The 19,635-nt window shown below is 35.5% G+C and overlaps 1 protein-coding gene across 14 annotated transcripts in view; it reads right to left on the bottom strand.

Annotated features, from left to right (window-relative positions):
* The window catches only part of EHBP1 (EH domain binding protein 1), a 357,708-nt gene that overhangs the window by 147,733 nt on the left and 190,340 nt on the right, over positions 1-19,635 (bottom strand). The gene's annotated exons all lie outside the window — the stretch shown is intronic.

Genomic DNA, 19,635 nt, shown 5'->3' with positions numbered 1-19,635 from the left:
GCATTTACCATGATTTTTATGTATGTACCTCTGGGTTCACTGTGTAGTACCTCTGGAAGGCAGAAACCATGTCTGTTATTATACCCACTATGTAACATAATGCCTGGCACACTGTGGATGCTCAATAAATATATTTAATATACACATATTTTTTAATTGTGGTAAAAAGAAAATATTAAATTTACCAGCTTAACCATTTTTACTTGTACAGTTCAGTAATCAGTAATTATTTCTTAAGTGAGTAAAATGAGCAATCTAACCAGTTGCCCAAGCTAGAAACTACCAAATCATCCTTGATTCTCATTCTTCCCTTTTCTCCCACAGATCCTCTTCTTTAGTCTTGTCAATTCTAACTTTACAGTTTATTCATCCTTCCATTCTATCTTCACTGCTTTGCTCAATGGTTCAGGCCCTCATGATTTCTGATCTGGGTTGTTATAAAAGTCTCCTATGTACATCCCTGTCTTCAGGTTCTTTGGTCTCTGTTTTTCACATATGGTCTTCAAAGTTCTCATTTTACTGAAATTTAGCCATGTCTTTCCTTTATCACATAGAAACTAAAGGTGTGTATGGTTGAACCTGGAAATCAACCGAGTGAGCAATGGTTCTCCTTACAATCTTGGAGCCAAGATCTATCAAGGAAGGTCACTGGAGCCTCAGGTAAAAAATGCCAAAAATCACCAGGAACTGAGGAAGCTGAAGACAAGGAAAGCAGTGGGGATAAGGCAATGAAGACTGAATGTTAAGAAAGACGCGGTGGAAATGCTATTAATTCTGCTACAGGAGGGGGTCTCTTGCTCAGGATTCATTATGCTTCTATAACCACTACTATTATTATGATGATTATTAACAAGATAAACAATACATACAGTAAAACCCACCCTTTCAATGTTCTGTAAAGTGACAAATGCATACAACTGCACAACCTCCACAACTGTATACAGCACCATTCCATTACCCATCCCTCCCAAATTCCTATGCATTCCCTTACCTTCTGACAATTACTGGTGAATTTCTGTCTCTACAGTTTGCCTTTTCTAAAATGCTACAAAAGTGAAATAATATAGAAAGTAGCCTTCTGACTCTGGCTTCTTTCACTTGGCATAATGCATTTGAGATACATCCATGCAGTTGGGCATATGACAGCCTTTTAGTAGTATCATTTAGCTTTTCCTTCTTTTAGAGGTATTGGGAAGCTAAGAATTAGGGTAAGACTACTTCTTTTTTTAAGATTTTATTTTTAAGTAATTTTATACACCCACCATGGGGGGTCAAATTTATAACCCCAAGATCAAGAGTCACACGTTCTACTGAATGAACCAGCCAGGTGCCCTGTAAGACTACTGTTTATGTTTCCCTTCAGAGTAAATAAAAGCTTGACTTCAGAGTACCTGGTTTCAAGAGACTGCTACTAGTATCCTAATGTCTACACAATAATAATTTCTAGCAATCATACCCCCAAATGTTCACAACCTGATCCCATTTTTATGCCCAGGTACTCTACTCATCTATTCCACTTACAATCACACTAGTAGTGCTCACAGTCTCTTGAACTAGGCACTTTCATCCTTCAAAGCTTTTGCCCATCTTTCCTTTTGAAATGCCCTCCTCCTTTCTTTGCTCATTTAGTGAAGTCCAATTGTCCTTTTACCACTCAGATCAGTTGTGATCTCTGCTGTCCAACTCATTACCACTACACTACACCCACACTCGTACACACAAACACAAACCCACAAAATTTTCCAGTTCCTAACCTCTAAAAAAGAGAGTTTAGAGAAGATGTAGTGAAGTACACATAATACTCTCATTAATATTCTGATAGTACTCTAGTCTATTTCTATTACAGCCCTAATTATACTGTATCATACTTTTTATGTGCATGCCATATTGGGTAGGTTGTGAGGTTGTTGAAGACAAAGACTGTCTTAGTCATGGTTTTCCTCCTGGTTCATAGTAGAGCACATTGCATAGAATGTGGTCTACATAATAAGTGCATGAAATAACATAGGAGGAGAGGCATATCCCAGATGTCTTTAAAGATGTCCTAGGTATTTAGTGGACACTCTTCCCCAATTGTCCCCAACACAAACTTTGAGAGACATTCCCATAGAATACTTCTTTCTTAGAAAAAGAAATATAATTATCTATTTTTTCTGTTTCATCCAGTTTTCAATTGGTTTATTTCTCACTTAAGGAAAATCAATTATCATTATCATTAACAAATATTTACTAAATATACTACTTGTCTTGGCAAATTTTAAGGTAAGTAAAATAATTAAAAAAAATTTTTTTAAATGTTTATTCACTTTTTGAGAGACAGAGACAGAGACAGAGTGTGAGCAGGGCAGGGGCAAAGAGAAAGGGAAACACAGAATCCGAAGCAGGCTCCAGGCTCTGAGCTGTCAGCACAGAGCCTGACGTGGGGCTTGAACCCACAAACCCTGAGATCATGACATGAGCCGGTCAGACACTTAACCGACTGAGCCACCCAGACGCCCCTAGTAGGAGAAATAATTTACTTTTACTTCATGTTCAGTCCATGTTAAGAGTAACAATGAATATTGCTGAACTGCTTCCTATAGCATTCTACATGACTAGTGTCTCTAACCCTTTGTCAAAAGAGGTTAACTCCTGCGAAGTGGTCAGATTCTATTTTATAGCACTTTAGCACCTTACACCCTTTAAAACATTATACAAATGTACACACGAGAGTATTTTGTACAATGAAAAGTACTCGGGTTACTAATGTTTTATATGATAAAGAGAATTTAATCATAGTATTCACAGCAAATTTTATTTTAAACTACATACTATGTACACTGAATTTTTAAAAAAAAATTGGAAAACCACACACTGTTGATTTAGTTTTTCCTTCTTTTTGAGGTGTCAGAAAGCTATGAATCAGGGTAGGATTATTTTTGATGCTTCCTTCAGAGTAAATAAAAGTTTGACTTCAGAGTACTGTAACAATGATATTTCTATCAAAAAGTATTTTTTAGAAACTTCATGAATATTTTTTATAATTTTTAAATTTTAACATACAGTATTATATTAGTTTCAGATGTACAATACAGGATTCAACAATTCCATACATCACCCAGTGCTCATCACAACAATTGCATTTCTTAATCCCCAACTCCTATTTCACCCATTCCCTCACCCACTTTCCCTCTGGTAACCATCGGTTTGTTCTCTATGATCAAAAGTCTGTTTCTTGGTTTCTCTCTCTCTTCTTTGTTTTGTTTCATAAGTTCCACATGTGAGTGAAATCATACAGTATTTGTCTTTCTCTGACTGACTTAATTAATTTAGCATTATACTCTCTTGCTTCATCCATGGCATTGCAAATGGCAAGATTTCATTCTTTTTTATGACTAAATAATATTCCTGTGTGTGTGTGTGTGTGTGTGTGTGTGTGTGTGTGTGTATCACCTCTTGTTTATCCATTCATCTATCCATGGACACTTGGACTGCTTCTATAATCTAGCTATTGTAAATAATGCTGCTATAAACTTAGGGATGCATACATGATTTTGAATTAGTGTTTCTGTATTTTTTTTCCAATATATGAAGTTTATTGTCAAATTGGTTTCCATACAACACCCAGTGCTCATCCCAAAAGGTGCCCTCCTCAATACCCATCACCCACCCTCCCCTCCCTCCCACCCCCCATCAACCCTCAGTTTGTTCTCAGTTTTTAAGAGTCTCTTATGCTTTGGCTCTCTTCCACTCTAACCTCTTTTTTTTTTTTCCTTCCCCTCCCCCATGGGTTTCTGTTAAGTTTCTCAGGATCCACATAAGAGTGAAACCATATGGTATCTGTCTTTCCCTGTATGGCTTATTTCACTTAGCATAACACTCTCCAGTTCCATCCATGTTGCTACAAAGGGCCATATTTCATTCTTTCTCATTGCCACGTAGTACTCCATTGTGTATATAAACCACAATTTTTTTTATCCATTCATCAGTTGGTGGACATTTAGGCCTTTCCATAATTTGGCGATTGTTGAGAGGGCTGCTATAAACATTGGGGTACAAGTACCCCTATGCATCAGTACTCCTGTATCCCTTGGGTAATTTCCTAGCAGTGCTATTGCTGGGTCATAGGGTAGGTCTATTTTTAATTTTTTGAGGAACCTCCACACTGTTTTCCAGAGTGGCTGCACCAATTTGCATTCCCACCAACAGTGCAAGAGGGTTCCCGTTTCTCCACATCCTCGCCAGCATCTATAGTCTCCTGATTTGTTCATTTTGGCCACTCTGACTGGCGTGAGGTGATATCTGAGTGTGGTTTTGACTTGTATTTCCCTGATGAGGAGCGACGTTGAGCATCTTTTCATGTGCCTGTTGGCCATCCGGATGTCTTCTTTAGAGAAGTGTCTATTCATGTTTTCTGCCCATTTCTTCACTGGGTTATTTGTTTTTCGGGTGTGGAGTTTGGTGAGCTCTTTATACATTTTGGATACTAGCCCTTTGTCTGATATGTCATTTGCAAACACCTTTTCCCAGTCTGTTGGTTGCCTTTTAGTTTTGTTTGTTGTTTCCTTTGCTGTGCAGAAGCTTTTTATCTTCATAAGGTCCCACTAGTTCATTTTTGCTTTTAATTCCCTTGCCTTTGGGGATGTGTCAAGTAAGAAATTGCTAAGGCTGAGGTCAGAGAGGTCTTGTATTTTTTTTTGATAAATAGCCAGTAGTGCCATCACAGGATCATGGGCAGTTCTATTTTTAACTTTTTGAGAAAACTCCATATTATTTTCCACAGTAGCCACACCAGTTTGCATTGCCACCAATCTTATCCCTTTTTCTCCACATCCTTACCAACACTTGTTTCTTGCGTTTTTGATATTAGCCATCCATGTCTTTCATTGATAATGTTTATCAAAGTCATGATTGCTACCCATGAAAATGATAAAGTGCACATGTGCCTGAGTTAATATTTTCAAAATGAAGAAATAAACTAGTAATACCTTTGGTTATATATACCCTAAAGCCTCATCATTCAAATATTGTTAATACAGAATTGGTTATATTTTGGACACTGTATGTTAACTTGTATTAAGTAAATATTCTGAAGTAATTTTTCCTTTCTAAAAAAATTAGATGTGCTCTATAGGAGACATACTTTTCTGGGGAAAAAAGCAAATAAGCAAAATTTCTGTATTAAAAATATTTTTAGTCAATTCTAAATTTGTAAGAATAGTATGAGCTAAAATAAGAATAACATCTATTGTACGAGGTACAGTTTTGTTAAGTAAAATAAAAATATTAACAAGTTCTAAAGAAATATATATATAAGAGGAACAATATGTAATGGAACAAACTTCTCTACATTAAGGGCACATTACTATCATATTTAACTCATGAAAATCAGGTCAAATGAAGACCTCTACTTAATAATTCAAGTTATTTTGACTAGATGAAAGAATAAACTTTTTCTATTTAAATTAAAAATGAACTCTGTTACTTATACTAATCACTCAATTTGATGAGCCTTTTCTGGTTTGCTTACTTATGAAGTTTTACTACAAGAAGTGTGGATGGTCTGTGGAGAAAGGAAGGAAAGAAGGAAAGAGGGAAGGAAGGAAGGAAGGAATGAAGGGAGAGAGAGGGAGGGAAAGAAGAGAGAAAAAGATAGAAAGAGAGAGAAAGAAAGAAAGAAAAAAATCAAGAAAGAGAAAGAGAGAAAGAAAGAAAGAAAGAAAGAAAGAAAGAAAGAAAGAAAGAAAGAAGAAAGAAAAGAAAAAAAGAAAAAAGCCCAGCTATGTTAAAAACCTAAGTCTTCCAAAGGCAGCCAAGATACAGCTAAGAGTTAAATAGATAAACACTGAAGAGTTTCCACCCCAATTGCATCTGGTGGTGGTGGTGCAGAAACAGCTTTAGTATTTTTATCAAATTATTACAGTAAATTATTACATCTTAGAATTAGAAATTACGATATAGTACAGATAATAATTATTTCTTGAGCTTCACAAGGCATTCTGGGTATGAGAATGATCTGTGGAATTTAGTACTAGAACATAAATATACTTTAATAGAAAGTAACACTACAAACTTACTTATCAAAGTATCAAGAACTTTATAAGTTTACATTCCCAAAGCATAATCAATTTATTTACAATGTATTTTCAATTATTGGCTTTGCATCTCAATAAAATCATTATTAGAAAGGATAATCTAGTTTTAAAAGTCCTCTTACACTCTTAGAAATTTACTTTTTTTTTTTTGTTTGTTTTTTTAAAAGCCAAAAAAATTTCCGGGTTATAAACTTAAGACCTAATGAAATGATCTAACTGCATGCAGGTTTGCAAAGAAAATGCTCATACACCCTTTGAAAATGGCACTAATGTAGCCAATATCTAGTGCATATATTAACCCTTAGAGTACAACTCATAATCCAAGTATTTAAAAGTTTACATGTCCCACAGTAGTTTGGACTTTTGTACATAAGCCAGCTAAAGAATACATATTACCATTATAAATATGTCCTAACCTCTTGTTTAAATGCTATCGAAACAAACAGTAAAAGGAATATTAAGCCATTTTATAATATCTAGTTGCTGCATTAACTCAACTGTATTCTGTTTTTTGAGACTCTTCTCCAAGTTCAAACATGTCAAGCTTGTTCTTCAAGCCCTTCAAGTTGGGACTTACATTAAAAAACAGTGCCAAGCAAGAAGTTTAAGTCAACATAAAACCTTCACAGAAATGATTATAGGAGTTCAAATTGACTGTAAATATCCCTCAACAACATGTCATGTAGTAAAACCAAAATATTTCATTGGATTATAGTTTACTTTCTGTTTATAATTTCTTCTTTGACCTACAGGTTACTTGAAAATGTATATAGTAATTTTCAAATATATGGATTTGTTCTAGTTATTGTTTTGTTATTGATTTCTAGAGTAACTGCACTATGGGCAGAAAACATAATTTCAACCCTCGGAAGTTCATTGAAAACTTACTTTAGAGCCTAAGACATAGTCACTGTAAAGAAATGAATTCTTTAGTTGTATAGTGCAGTATTTTATGAGATCAAAATAGAGTCTTTAAATCTTACTGATTTTTAAGTCTGCCTATTCCATCAATTACAGAGAGAGAGGTGCTATAATTGCTTACTATGATATGGATTATCTGTGTCTCTATTTCTTTCAAAGTTACCTTTGTATATTTTGAGAACATGTTATTAGTAAATGCAAATTCAAAATTTGTATCTCCCTGATAAACCGAATCTTCTTTCATGATGAAATGATCAGCTTTTATATCTAGTAACACATTCAGCCTTAAAACCCGTTATATTCCATATTAATATGGCAGCATTGGTTTTCTTTGGGTTAATGTTCTCATGGTAAATCTTTTTTCAGTCTTTTAATTTCAATCTTTCATATATCTATTTTTAGATGTGTGCACTTGAATTTTTTTTTTTAACTTTATTTTTTAGGGACACCAGGGTGGCTCAGTCAGTTAAGTGTCTGACTTCAGCTCAGGTCATGATCTCTCCATTCCCGAGTTCAAGCCTCGTGTCCAGCTCTTGTGCTAGCAGCTCGGAGACTGGAGCCTGTTTTGGATTCTGTGTCTCCCTCTCGCTCTCTCTGCCCCTCCCCTGCTCTCTCTCTCTCAAAAATAAATAAACATTAAAAATTTTTTTCAACTTTACTTAAAAAAAATTTTTTTTACTTTTATTTTTTAGAGAGAGAGAGAGAGACCAGAGCGTGAGCAGGAGAGGGGCAGAGAGAGAGACACAAAATCCGAAGCAGGCTTCAGGCTCTGAGCTGTCAGCATAGGGCCGGATGTGGGGATCGAACTCATGAACTGCGAGATCATGACCTGAGCCGAAATTGGACGCTTAACTGACTGAGCCACCCAGGTACACCTACTTGGACTTTTTTTCAATCCAGACTGATAATCTTTGTTTTTAACTGCAGCATTTAGCCCATTTAGAGTTAACAACCAGTGATGAGTTTCAATCTGTCTTATTTTAACTGTTATTTGTTCTAACCACTTTGTGTTTATTTTTCTCTCCTTTCACTGAATTACTATTTCTAAGACTTTTTCCTCTATTCACACTTCTAGTTTAGAAGTTAAACATTATGTTTCTATCCTTTTAGTAGTTACCCTAAAAATTACAACATGCTTACTTAACTAATCAGTGTCTAAAGAACAATCAATATATCTTTATCCTTCTTCTCAATAATATAAGTAACTTAGAATACTTTAGTATTCATTCTCACTCCCAGCTTATATATTATCGTTCTCATATATATTAATTCTTTTATTTCAACCCATCATGAGATATTGTTTTATATTGTCAATTTGTGCTTAAATTTATGCACATGTATGCCATTGTCTGATCTTTTTTTGTTTCTTGAATTCTTGACCTTTTGATGAATATTTTCCTTCTTCCTAAATTACATGTTTTAGAATTTCCTTTAGTGAGGGTCTGTTGGTAACAAATAGTTGTCTGGAAACATCTTTATTTTTGTTCCCAGTCTTGAAATAGTTTCACTGGACTACTATTCCAGGCTGGCAGCTATTTTCTTTCATCATGTGAAAGATATCATTGGACTATCTCTGGCTTCTATTGTTGCTGCTGAGAAATAAGCAGTGTTCCTTTGAAAGTATTTTGGCTTCTTCCCACCCTTGGGCTTATTTAAAAATCTCTTCTATTTATCTATCTACCTACCTATATCTCCCTATCAATCAATCAATCAATCATCTTCTGAAGTTTCACTACAAGGTCTCTGGGTTTGGATTTCTTCTATTCTAATTAGGATTTGCTAGGCTTCTTGAATCAGCAGATTGTACCTTTCATCAGTTTTAAAAAGTTCTCAGCCATTATATCTCTTCAAATATAGTCTCTTTCTACTCTTTCTTGTCCTTCTCAGAGCCTAATTAGAATTATACATCTTAATCAATCCTCTAGGTCTTTTCTTGGTTTTATTTTTTATAGTGGAAAATTTCAAATGTAGAACAAATATTATAATGAGTCCTCATGTAACCACTCCTCAGCTTGAAAAGTTATCAACATAAGGGGCGCCTGAGTGGCTCAGTTGGTTAAGCGTCCAACTTCAGCTCAGGTCATGATCTCACGGTGTGAGAGTTTGAGCCCCACGTCAGGCTCTGTGCTGACAGCTCAGAGCCTGGAGCCTGCTTCGGATTCTGTGTTTCCTTCTATCTCGGCCCCTCCCTGGCTTGTGCTCTGTCTCTCTCTGTTTCTCAAAAATAAATAAATGTTAACATTTTTTAAAAAAGTTATCAACATTTTTTCCAAGTTTTTCTTATTCTCTCCAAATACAACCCTCTCCCCCGACACACATTTTTCTTCTAGAGTATTTTAAAGAAAATCCTAGATCCTATCATTTCAACACTAAATAATCCAGTACATATCTCTAAAAGATAAGAAAATTTAAGATCTGTAATTTCTCCTCTTCTCCACTTTGTCCAAACTATTCATTTGTTAAATGAATTGAGTCATCTGTCCTGAAAGATTTCCCACATTCTCTGTTTTTGGTTGATTGCATCTTCATGGTGTCATTTCACATATTCCTACACACACACACACACACACACACACACACATACTCCATATCTCTTGATGGTTATTATAACCAGTGGCTTGATCAGATCTCAGTTTAATTCTATGGCAAGAATATTTTACAGGTTGTTCTATATACTTACTATTGCAATATATCAGGAGGTACAAAATGACTGTCATACTCTTAAGGATATTAAGATTGATCACTATAGTTGAGCCCGATCCATTCATCTATTATTAAATCTTTCCTCAAGGGTTTTAGCAGCCATGCTAATTGTTGTTAGATCCATTATTTCCTAGGGAATTATGAAATGATGACTTTTCACATGGTATCATTCCTTCAGCATTTCATATCCAGAATTCTTCTATAGCGGAAGAACTTTCCCTCATCAACTATTATCTTGAAATACAGTTCATAAATGAAAGTCAGGATAAATTCTTGACTCTTTTTCTTTTTTTACCAATGTATACAGTACTGAGTTGGTGTCCTCATAATCTCCATCATCCATTTGGGTATTATCATTAGAAATTCATGAATTTTTACATATTTGATGTGTTTCAATCCTTCTGCAGATATTTATTCTTTTTTAATTATATAAACATGCTCCATTGTGTTCATAATTAATGTTACAAATGTGTCTGATGGTAAAATCTTTCCTTTGTAGGTAAATTCAAAAGAATTATCAGGATATGTCTAGTTTGGGTCTCATTCCATTCATCTTGTTTGGTACTTGTGAATTTTTTTAATCTACTGACTCAAGTCTTCCTCTAGCTCACATAAATTCCCTTTGATAAATTATTTTCCTCATCTGTTCTCATATCTACATCTCTACTAAGTGTACTGAATTTTCTTTCTTTTTTTTTTTTGGATGTAAATTTTTTTATTTTATTTTATTTTATTTTAAATATATGAAATTTATTGTCAGTTGGTTTCCATACAACACCCAGTGCTCATCCCAAAAGGTGCCCTCCTCAATACCCATCACCCACCCCCCCTCCCTCCCACCCCCCATCAGTCCTCAGTTTGTTCTCAGTTTTTAAGAGTCTTTTATGCTTTGGCTCTCTCCCACTCTAACCTCTTTTTTCTTTTATTTATTTATTTATTTATTTATTCATTTATTTTTATTTATTTTTAAATATACTGAATTTTCTAACTCTAGTCTTTATTTTTACTTTCTCTCCATAATTTTAATTAATTTACTTTTCACCTTGAATTCTACAGAGAATTTTTCAAGGTTGTCTTCTTATTCATTAATTGGATGTTCTATAACATACAATCAGCTATATATAATTTAAAAATTTAAAAATTCTGTCTTTTCATATCCAAGAGCTCTCTACTGTTCTCAAATTATTACTTTCACCATGTGGGGGGAAATTTTTCAGAAAAGTTGCAAATATAGTACAATAAAACCCATATATTCTTTATCTAGATATCATAATCTATGATTAACATTTTGCCTCAGATCATTATTTTTGGTATCTACTTACTCGTTTCATTTATTAATGGAATGTCCAGTTTATTCACACTAAAAATATTAGTTTTTTTTAAATTTGTTTTTGTGATAAGTTTGTCTTATGGAAGGTCACTTGCTTCAATGATTAAGATTGGTCTTAATTAAGAATTTTTTTTTTTTTTTTTGCACAAAATTTAAGGAGGCACTTATTTTGAGGCTCATGTGTAACACTGGGAATGAGTATATCTCCTTAATAATGATGCACCCATTGCCAAAATTTAAGGACACATTAACTATTGGGTTTAAACAAGTGCCACGTTAGCACTTACATAACTTCAAGAGTTAGTGTTTTCTCAAATTTTACACCCTAGAGTTGCCTTTCTTGCTTCACCCTAGCTTTGCTGTGCACTTTGTTGTGGGTCTTTTCATTTTTTATTTTGTCTGTTTCTTACTATTATAGACTAAATTTTATCCAGTACTGGCAGTTGAGAAGGGTTCTATCATAGTTTGTATGAATCTGTTCAAATTCTAGAGATATTTTCCTCTTCTTGATGCAGTAAAGGAAAAGCTAATTGGTGCTTCCTTCACATTTATCATCAATAATGTATCCTAAAGTGACCCCGCCAATACACATCAATGACACTCAGTTTACCATTTGTTGCTAATTGCTTAGCCTTTACAAAGCATTTAGCAAATCAGCCAAACTTGTAAATCATTCTTTATCATCAAAGGACACACATAATTTATTTACCTTATTCAGATTCTTTTCCTATATGGGGACAGTTTTATCTCCATAAGAAAAAAATGGCAATTCAATTCTTAGTTGGAAAACTGTGGCAGACACTTTAATTTGGTTACTCCAGAATATATGAATATAAAAGAACAACTTCTCAAAATCACACTTAATTACTGTACAAAATTGGTTTCAAAAGTCAAGCGTTCTAATCATGGTTTGTTTGTTTTTAACCAAAATTCAGCATTTTTATCTTTCCCATTAAATACAGTCAGAAAAATCAAGAGGCAAATTCTTAGAGATGTTCTTGATTCTACGGTTGCTCATTTTTCCAGTTTGCAAAGGCCTTTAAGTGGGTTACATCTACTGCACATTTGTCTGCCAAATTTGCCTCATTGGTACAACAGGTCTGGGACTAGAGTGAGGCAAGGCAGTGCCTAGGAACACAAGATTCAAGAATGCATCACTCTTAGGGTGATGTACATGTAAAGTCTGCACTTACACCAATAGGAGAGAAGTGCCTCCATGAATTTTGTGCCCTACAAGCCTCTCTTGCCTCATTCTAGTCCAGGCCCTGCAGTATGTATGTCCAAATATATTTTAAATATATTTTTTAAATGTTTATTTATTTATTTTGAGAGGCAGTGAGAGAGCATGCGTGCAAAAGAGAAAGAATCCTAAGCAGGCTCTGTGCTGTCAGCGCAGAGCCCAACACAGGGCTCGATCTCACGTACAGTGAGATCATAACCAGAGCCAAAATCGAGTCGACACTTAACCCACAGAGCCACTCAGGCACCCCATATATTTAAGAGTTGATACTGCAGGTGCCAAAAAAGGGGGAATGTTTCTCAATATCCTCACCAGTAATTTTAAGCTCTGAAAATTACCATATCTTTTCAGACATCATTACATAAATGCAGTGAGCTGATTTTAAAGTAAATACTATTTAAGTTTTGCTAGCTTGGGTTTCTCGTTTATTTGTGGATTTTTATTTGTCTTTGTATTCTATTGTAGTACTGTTCCTAGCCTTCTTTATGCTCAGTTGCAAAATATTTTCACGATTTTCTTTTGAGACCTATGATTGTTTTCAAAGGTCATTTTAAAATGACCAAGGGCAGCCGGTGGCTCAGTCGGTTAAGGATCTGACTCTTGATTTTGGCTCACGTCCTAATCTGACAGTTTCATGAGTTCAAGCCCCACGTCAGGCTCTGGACTGACGTGCTAGAGAACTCTCTTTCTCTCTCTCTCAAAATAAATAAATAAACTTAAAAAAATGACTGTTTTGGGGTGCCTGGGTGGCTCAGCCTGTCGATTATGTGATTTTTAATTTTGGTTTGGGTCATGATTCCCAAGGTCGTGGGATCAAGCCCCACATCATATACCATGCTGAACACGGAAACTGCTTAAGATTCTTTCTCTCTGTCTCTGTCTCTGTCTCCCTGGCTCATGCTTGCTCTCTCTCTCTCTCTCTTTTTCTAATAAAAATTAAAGGGGGGCCTGGGTAGCTCAGTCAAGTTAAGCATCTGACTCTTGGTTTCATCTCAGGTCATGGTCACAGTGTGTGGGATCAAGCCCTGCACGGAGCTTTGTGCTGGCAGTGCAGAGCCTGCTTGGGATTCTCTCTCTCCATCTCTCTCCTGTTTGAACTCTCTCTCAAAATGAATAAATAAACTTTAAAAAAAATTTTTAAAGAAATGACTATTTCAAGCAATTATTGGGGTAGGCATTCTCATAGAAGAGATACCAAGATTTGGGCTCATTTGCATCTATACTATAAAACTCCATTCATTCATTCATTCATTCATTCATTCATTCATTCATTTAGAGGAGGGGAGGGCAGAGAGAGAGATAAAATCTCAAGCAGGCTCCATGACACAGGGGCTTGATCCCACGACCCTGGGATCATGACCCAAGCCAAAATCAAAGTCTGATACTCAACTGACTGAGCCACCCAGGCACCCTTAAAACTCACCTTTTAATAGACATCAATGGCACAGCCTGTTGTTCCCTAATATTGATTGTACTCTACTTTTTTAGTAATATAACCCTTGACTTTTAACCGAGTAATACATATCCCAGAATAAAGATTTATTTTCTAGTGTTCCTTGCTTGAGGTAGATAGGACTGTTTTTTGCCCTTTCCTTTTTGATTGGAATGGGGCAGATTGGCTGTGGTTCAAGTAGCCATCTTGGAAGTCCATGCCAAGCACGGTGGGTCAGCAAAATAGGAGACTGGGTCCCTGATGCCTTTGTGAGGCTACTGTATCAGCACTGGACCTTTAAAATTTTCAAAGACAGAAATAAATTTTTCTTTTATTTAAACTGGCATTTGAGGGGCACCTGGCTGGCTCAGTCAGTAGAGCATGTAACTCAACCTCAGGGCTATGAGTTCAAGCCCACCACTGGGTGTAGAGATTGCTTAAAGATACCATCTTAAAGGGGTGCCTAGGTGGCTCAGTCAGTTAAGTGTCTGAATCTTGATTTTGGCTCAGGTCATATCTCACAGTTTCATGAATATAAGTCCCATGTCTGGCTCTGGGTTGACAGAGCAGAGCCTGCTTGGGATTCTCTCTCTCCTTCTCTCTCTCTGCCCCTCCCCAACACATGCACATGTGCATGCTCTTTCTCTCTCTTTCAAAATAAATAAATAAAAATTAAAAAAAATAAAATCTTAAAAGAAAAAAACAAAATGCATTTGAGGCTTTCTACTGCCCACAGATAATCCTAATTCCAACTGAAATTCCATTAACCAGAGACTCATCTGATTAATAAGATCTTAAAAAATAATAATTCTGGGAGGAGGTTCCACATACATATTAAGAAAAAGTAGTTGATACAGTGTAATTGGCTTTTTTATTTAAGTTTATTTATTTTGAGAGAGACAGAGACAGCTCTAGTGGGGAGGGGCAGAGAGAGAGGGAGAGAGAAAGAATCCCAAGCAGGCTCTATGCTATCAGCCCAGAGCCCAAAATGGGGCTCAAACTTGCTGAACAGTGAGATCGTGACCTGAGCCTCAAACCAAGAACTGGATGCTTAACTGAGTCACCCCAGTGCCCTTCAGTGTAATTTGTTCTTAACCTTTAGCAAAAATCAGCCAGAGTGAAAGAAGTAGGTAGCTTTGCACGGGGGAGACAGGAAATTCTAGAACATAAACTATTTTGCAGGGAGATAACAAGATAAATTATCAGTAAAAAGGTAACGGGAGACTGAAGATATCCCAGTGAGAGAAGCAGATAAAATTAAGGCTGATTGCTGAGGCCCAGTTGTATCCTCTGCCTAGGGTTCTGCAAAATCTCCTTGGGTCTTTATTACAAGTTGTCCTTTTGCTTAAGTTAAAAAAATTCAACCAAATGGCTTGTTTCTATTACTTATAACCAACAGTACGAACCAATATAACAGGTGATGCATACAGGAGTGCCCCGTTTTGTCAGTATTATTGAGGAACAACTTATTCTGGTAAGGTATTCCAGCAAGTAAAAATTTTATACATAACTTAACCACTGCCTGCACCCCATTGTCACTGAATGTAGTTTGGCATTTTATTTTACAAAATAACTGTGTAGTCATCATTGCATTCAATTACATTCTGATCCTTGTGCTTTTTATTATTTTTCTTGGAAAGTTTGAGACATTTTCAATGTACATATGAGGAAATTAATAGTCTGATTGTGGACTTACTGTTTTTCAGAATGAATGGCTTATAGACAACATTCTGCAGTTTTGCAGAATAGAAATGGGGATAAAGAACTTTCTAGGAGATCTTTATGTGCAAAAGCTGAAAAGGGTGTTGGCGTTGTGGTCTGAATTTGCTGCTTGTCCCAATCAAGGGAACTGCTGTGTGTAATTTTGACTTTAGTTTAACCCTGGGCTTCCCATAGTTACTGCAATCTGTACTCAAGTTCAAAAACATCCAAGTGTAAACCTTAGGACTTTGCCAGAACTTTTTAAAAAAAAGGTAACAATATAAGTGGAGGCCTGAGTTATTTAACTGGGCTCAAGATATGGATAGGATTTTCACTTTTAGAGATGGAATAAGTGGATAGTAGTATCACTGTCAATCACTGGAGCTTCATCAGTCAGGATCTTTGAGGGAGCGCTTCTCCACTTGACCAAGCTCATTTCATCATCAAGTGTGCAGTGGAGCTTTTCTCTATGCTATTATAAAAATGTAAGTTTATTTTAATTCCTTATTGTCATTCATTGATAGTTGGCTGTTCATATATTCTGATTTCTATGGAACTGGGTATATACTGTTTAATAATGTACTTTAGCAGATGTGTCTAGCAACCATGTTGTTTATGTTCCTAAACTCACTCTCATAATTTAATTGCACTTTTTACTATGTTGCATGAATTATATCTAGGAGTTCAGAGTTATATATTTATTAACTTACATTCACAGTAAATGATGGTCAGGCACCATTGAGCCTAACTTATTTTATTTTACTGAACAGTCATATATTTAACTTCTCTACACACTGGCCTTCTTTCCTAAGTTGTCTTTAAAAGTGTTACATTTTATTATTTTATAAATACAGAAATCAATGGTCTGAAGTGTGGAGTTTATACAGATTTATGACACTGAAGGGTCCTTAGCTACCTTCAGGGTAGTTTGAATTTTATTTGTAATATAAGTACATGCTTATTATCACTTTGTTTAAATTCTGATCTTAGTTCTTTTTCATAAATTTTCTGAAAAATAAGTAGTTTCAGGTGCCAGGTGGGGAAATTAATCATCTGGCTGAGCCCTTGTCATTTTATGACACTGAATGCTCTTCAGTGTCTGCAGTCAGTTACCACTAAGTACAGTCTGGCATTTTGTTACACAAAATTGTGGTGTAATATCCTTTTATTATTTGGCTAAAATTTGAACTTGGCTTTTCCCAAAAGCTTAATTTAACTATTATCTCCTTTCAATTTATAAGTATGGAAAGTAATTGGCATGGAGCATAACTTAAAAGCATTAAAACTCTTCAATAATTTTAATGGAAATGTTTTGATGTAAAAAATAATTTCTTACTTCCCTCTACAGAATATTGTATATAATACACAGTAAGACTTGATCATGTTGACTGAAAGTTGCCAAAACGGTCCATTATTTTACTCAGCTTTAATATAGCACAGTCTTCAGGAACTACCAGAAGATATATATCTATACATGCATATCTACTAGTAGATACATACACACATATATCTACTCCTATGATGAAAAAGCCCCATACTACTGTGTTTTCTCAGCTGCCATTTATCATTTTTTATCAGTCAGTATGCCACTGATTCTAATCTTCCTTATCTCATACATAATTGGATAGTTTGTAGTTTCCAATTTTGGGGGGTTTGGCAATGGTCCATTTTCTTTTTTTAATGAAATCTTACACGAATTCCAACATATAAAATGAAAGAATATGGATTTCTGATGTGGAAACAGAATAGGGGAGCCAGCGTTCTGCTGCTAGGCCTCTATACCTGGTCTTCAGTGTAGAACGCTGAGGTAACTGATGAAACCCCAGGCCACCATCAAATAGTTTAATACCACTTGTCAAAACTAAGAGTGATTTTCTCTATTCTGAAGGATAAACTTTCTTAGTTTGTACCTTGTACATCTTGTACCTTGTACAGAAGGCAACAAAAATATCCACGATCTCATTACTCAGTAACTTTGATTAGTATAACAAACAAAAATGGAAGTAAAACATATGTAAGGTTCAAAATTCAAATAATACAGACAGGTAAAGAAAAAGAAATGCCTTCGTCAGTCTTGCATATCCTTCTCCTCAAAGGTACCCGCTATTAAATTACTTACAATTCCTTCCACAGTGTACATGAGTGTGTATGTCTATGTGTGTTCTGAATGTATGTGTGAATAAGGCTTTTTAAATAAAACTTTATGCATACAATAGGTATCATATTATACATCGTTATATACTTTCTTTTCTTTTTTTTATTTAATATTAGCAATCTTTTTTAAAATTAATTTTTCACAGTTGTATTTCACATAACTGAGAAACATGAACTAACTCCCAGATCAGCAGAATGTGCTACTGTGGATAATATGACTGATTGCATTTCTATTGTCTGTGTCTGAGCTTAATGAGGCACTTTCTAAAAGAAGCATGATGCCTTTCCTATAAATATCCTTTATTCCATGACAGATCTTCAATGGAATACTATCCTCATAATAATATAAAAAATAGCTATGTTATACATCACTACAACAGAACTTAATCACCAGGTGTAGCAATGTTTCTACGGAGCAATGTATTTAGAGTTCCAACTTGGAACTGGGGAACCAGAGGTAGCTCTCTAGAGGTAGAATGGCACCGTGGGCAAAGTATGGGTTTTAGAGTCCAAGGACCTGAATTTTAATCCAGTCACTGTCACTACTAGTTTTATCATTTTGGGCAAGTTACTTAACTAAGGTCCAGTTTCTTATATATACAAAGGAGATAATGATACATATTTTTCAAGTTGTTTTATGGATAAATGCATCCAAGAGGCACTGTTAAGTTCCTTTTCATTCCGCTACAAAGAGATTAGGATATTTTAATTAGCTTCAAACTCCTGATGAACTATAGAAGAGAAGGGGGCAGGGAGTAGGCAGTGGAGTAGAGATTTGGGGAGACAAGGGATAGGTTTAGGTATTCTTGACAGTTAGAATGGTTAAAGGACCTATAAAGCTTCTTGATTCTTACTAGTGCCCCAATTACTGTCTTTTTTTTTTTTTTTTTGTATCATGGGCACAGGAATTGGCCATCTCCTTTGCTTTAATTTCTACCATTTGCTGCTTTTGTTGATAGTGTTGCGCCCCCACTCCCACCTTCCATAGGCAATTAGAAGATGGAAATCTAGTCTGAGTTTCTCCCTCTAAAGTTACAGGGCTAAAAAATACCTGATATAAAAACAAACACCTGGAGATAGACTTTTAAGATACCAGAGTGAAAACCTCAGTGAACTTACTGTCTCACTAAAACAATGAAAATACAGGCAAACTATTTCAGGACTCTACCATTTAACACAAAAACAAAAAATGAACTGAAATATCCAAGAGAAACTACTGAACTTTAGTGTGCTTGAGAAAAACAGCAGTAGGCACCTGAGGTGGAGTATGGCCCAGATATCACACAACTAATGAAAGTGACAGTTCCAATCCTGTTTCTACTGGCTGGGGGACCTGTGACCTTTACTTTACCCCACTAAGTTGAAGTTCATCTTATTTTTCCCTTACCTACCTGTGAGAATTAAATTATGTATATGATAACAATAACAAATTACCCATGAGTTGATGGGCAAAAATTACTTACCTAAAAAAACTTGCTAAATCCAACATTTCTACCTTAGACATACAAGATATCACACTATTTGAATTCAAATCATTTAAAAGCTCTAGACTTGTTCCAAAAATGTGCTATCTTTCCATGTAATAATTATGCATTAAAACTTCTAAAGATAGTGACAATAAGGCCAAAATTTTAACTTGACATAAATCAAAATGGCAATATTGAAATTCTTCAATAAAGCATGTCTCAGGAGCCTGGGTGGCTCAGTCGGTTAAGCATCTGACTCTTGATTTCAGCTCAGGTCATGATCTTATGCTTTGTGAGTTGGAGACCCACATCAGGTTCTACACTGTCAATGCGAGGATTTGGCTTGGGATGCTCTCTCCTTCTCTCTCTGTCCCTCCCCTACTTTCGTGCACACTTTCTCTCTCCCTCCCTCCCTCCCTCTCTCTGTCTCTCTCTCTCAAAATAAATAAACTTAAAAAAAAAAAAAAAGGCATTTCTGTGCACTGGGCCTTAATCTTTCCAGTATATTTTTCAAAGGATGATTTCTACTCCCTCTTCTGTATCAATACAAACTATTCCTCACACTTAGCTGCTTTAGAGTATTCTTTCTTTAAAGCACCATTCCTATAATTAGA

The sequence above is a fragment of the Acinonyx jubatus genome, chromosome A3 (genome assembly GCF_027475565.1).
Source record: "Acinonyx jubatus isolate Ajub_Pintada_27869175 chromosome A3, VMU_Ajub_asm_v1.0, whole genome shotgun sequence".
Classification (NCBI taxonomy): domain Eukaryota; kingdom Metazoa; phylum Chordata; class Mammalia; order Carnivora; family Felidae; genus Acinonyx; species Acinonyx jubatus.
Note: the sequence above shows the minus strand (reverse complement) of the source record. Positions and strands in the feature narration are given on the sequence as shown.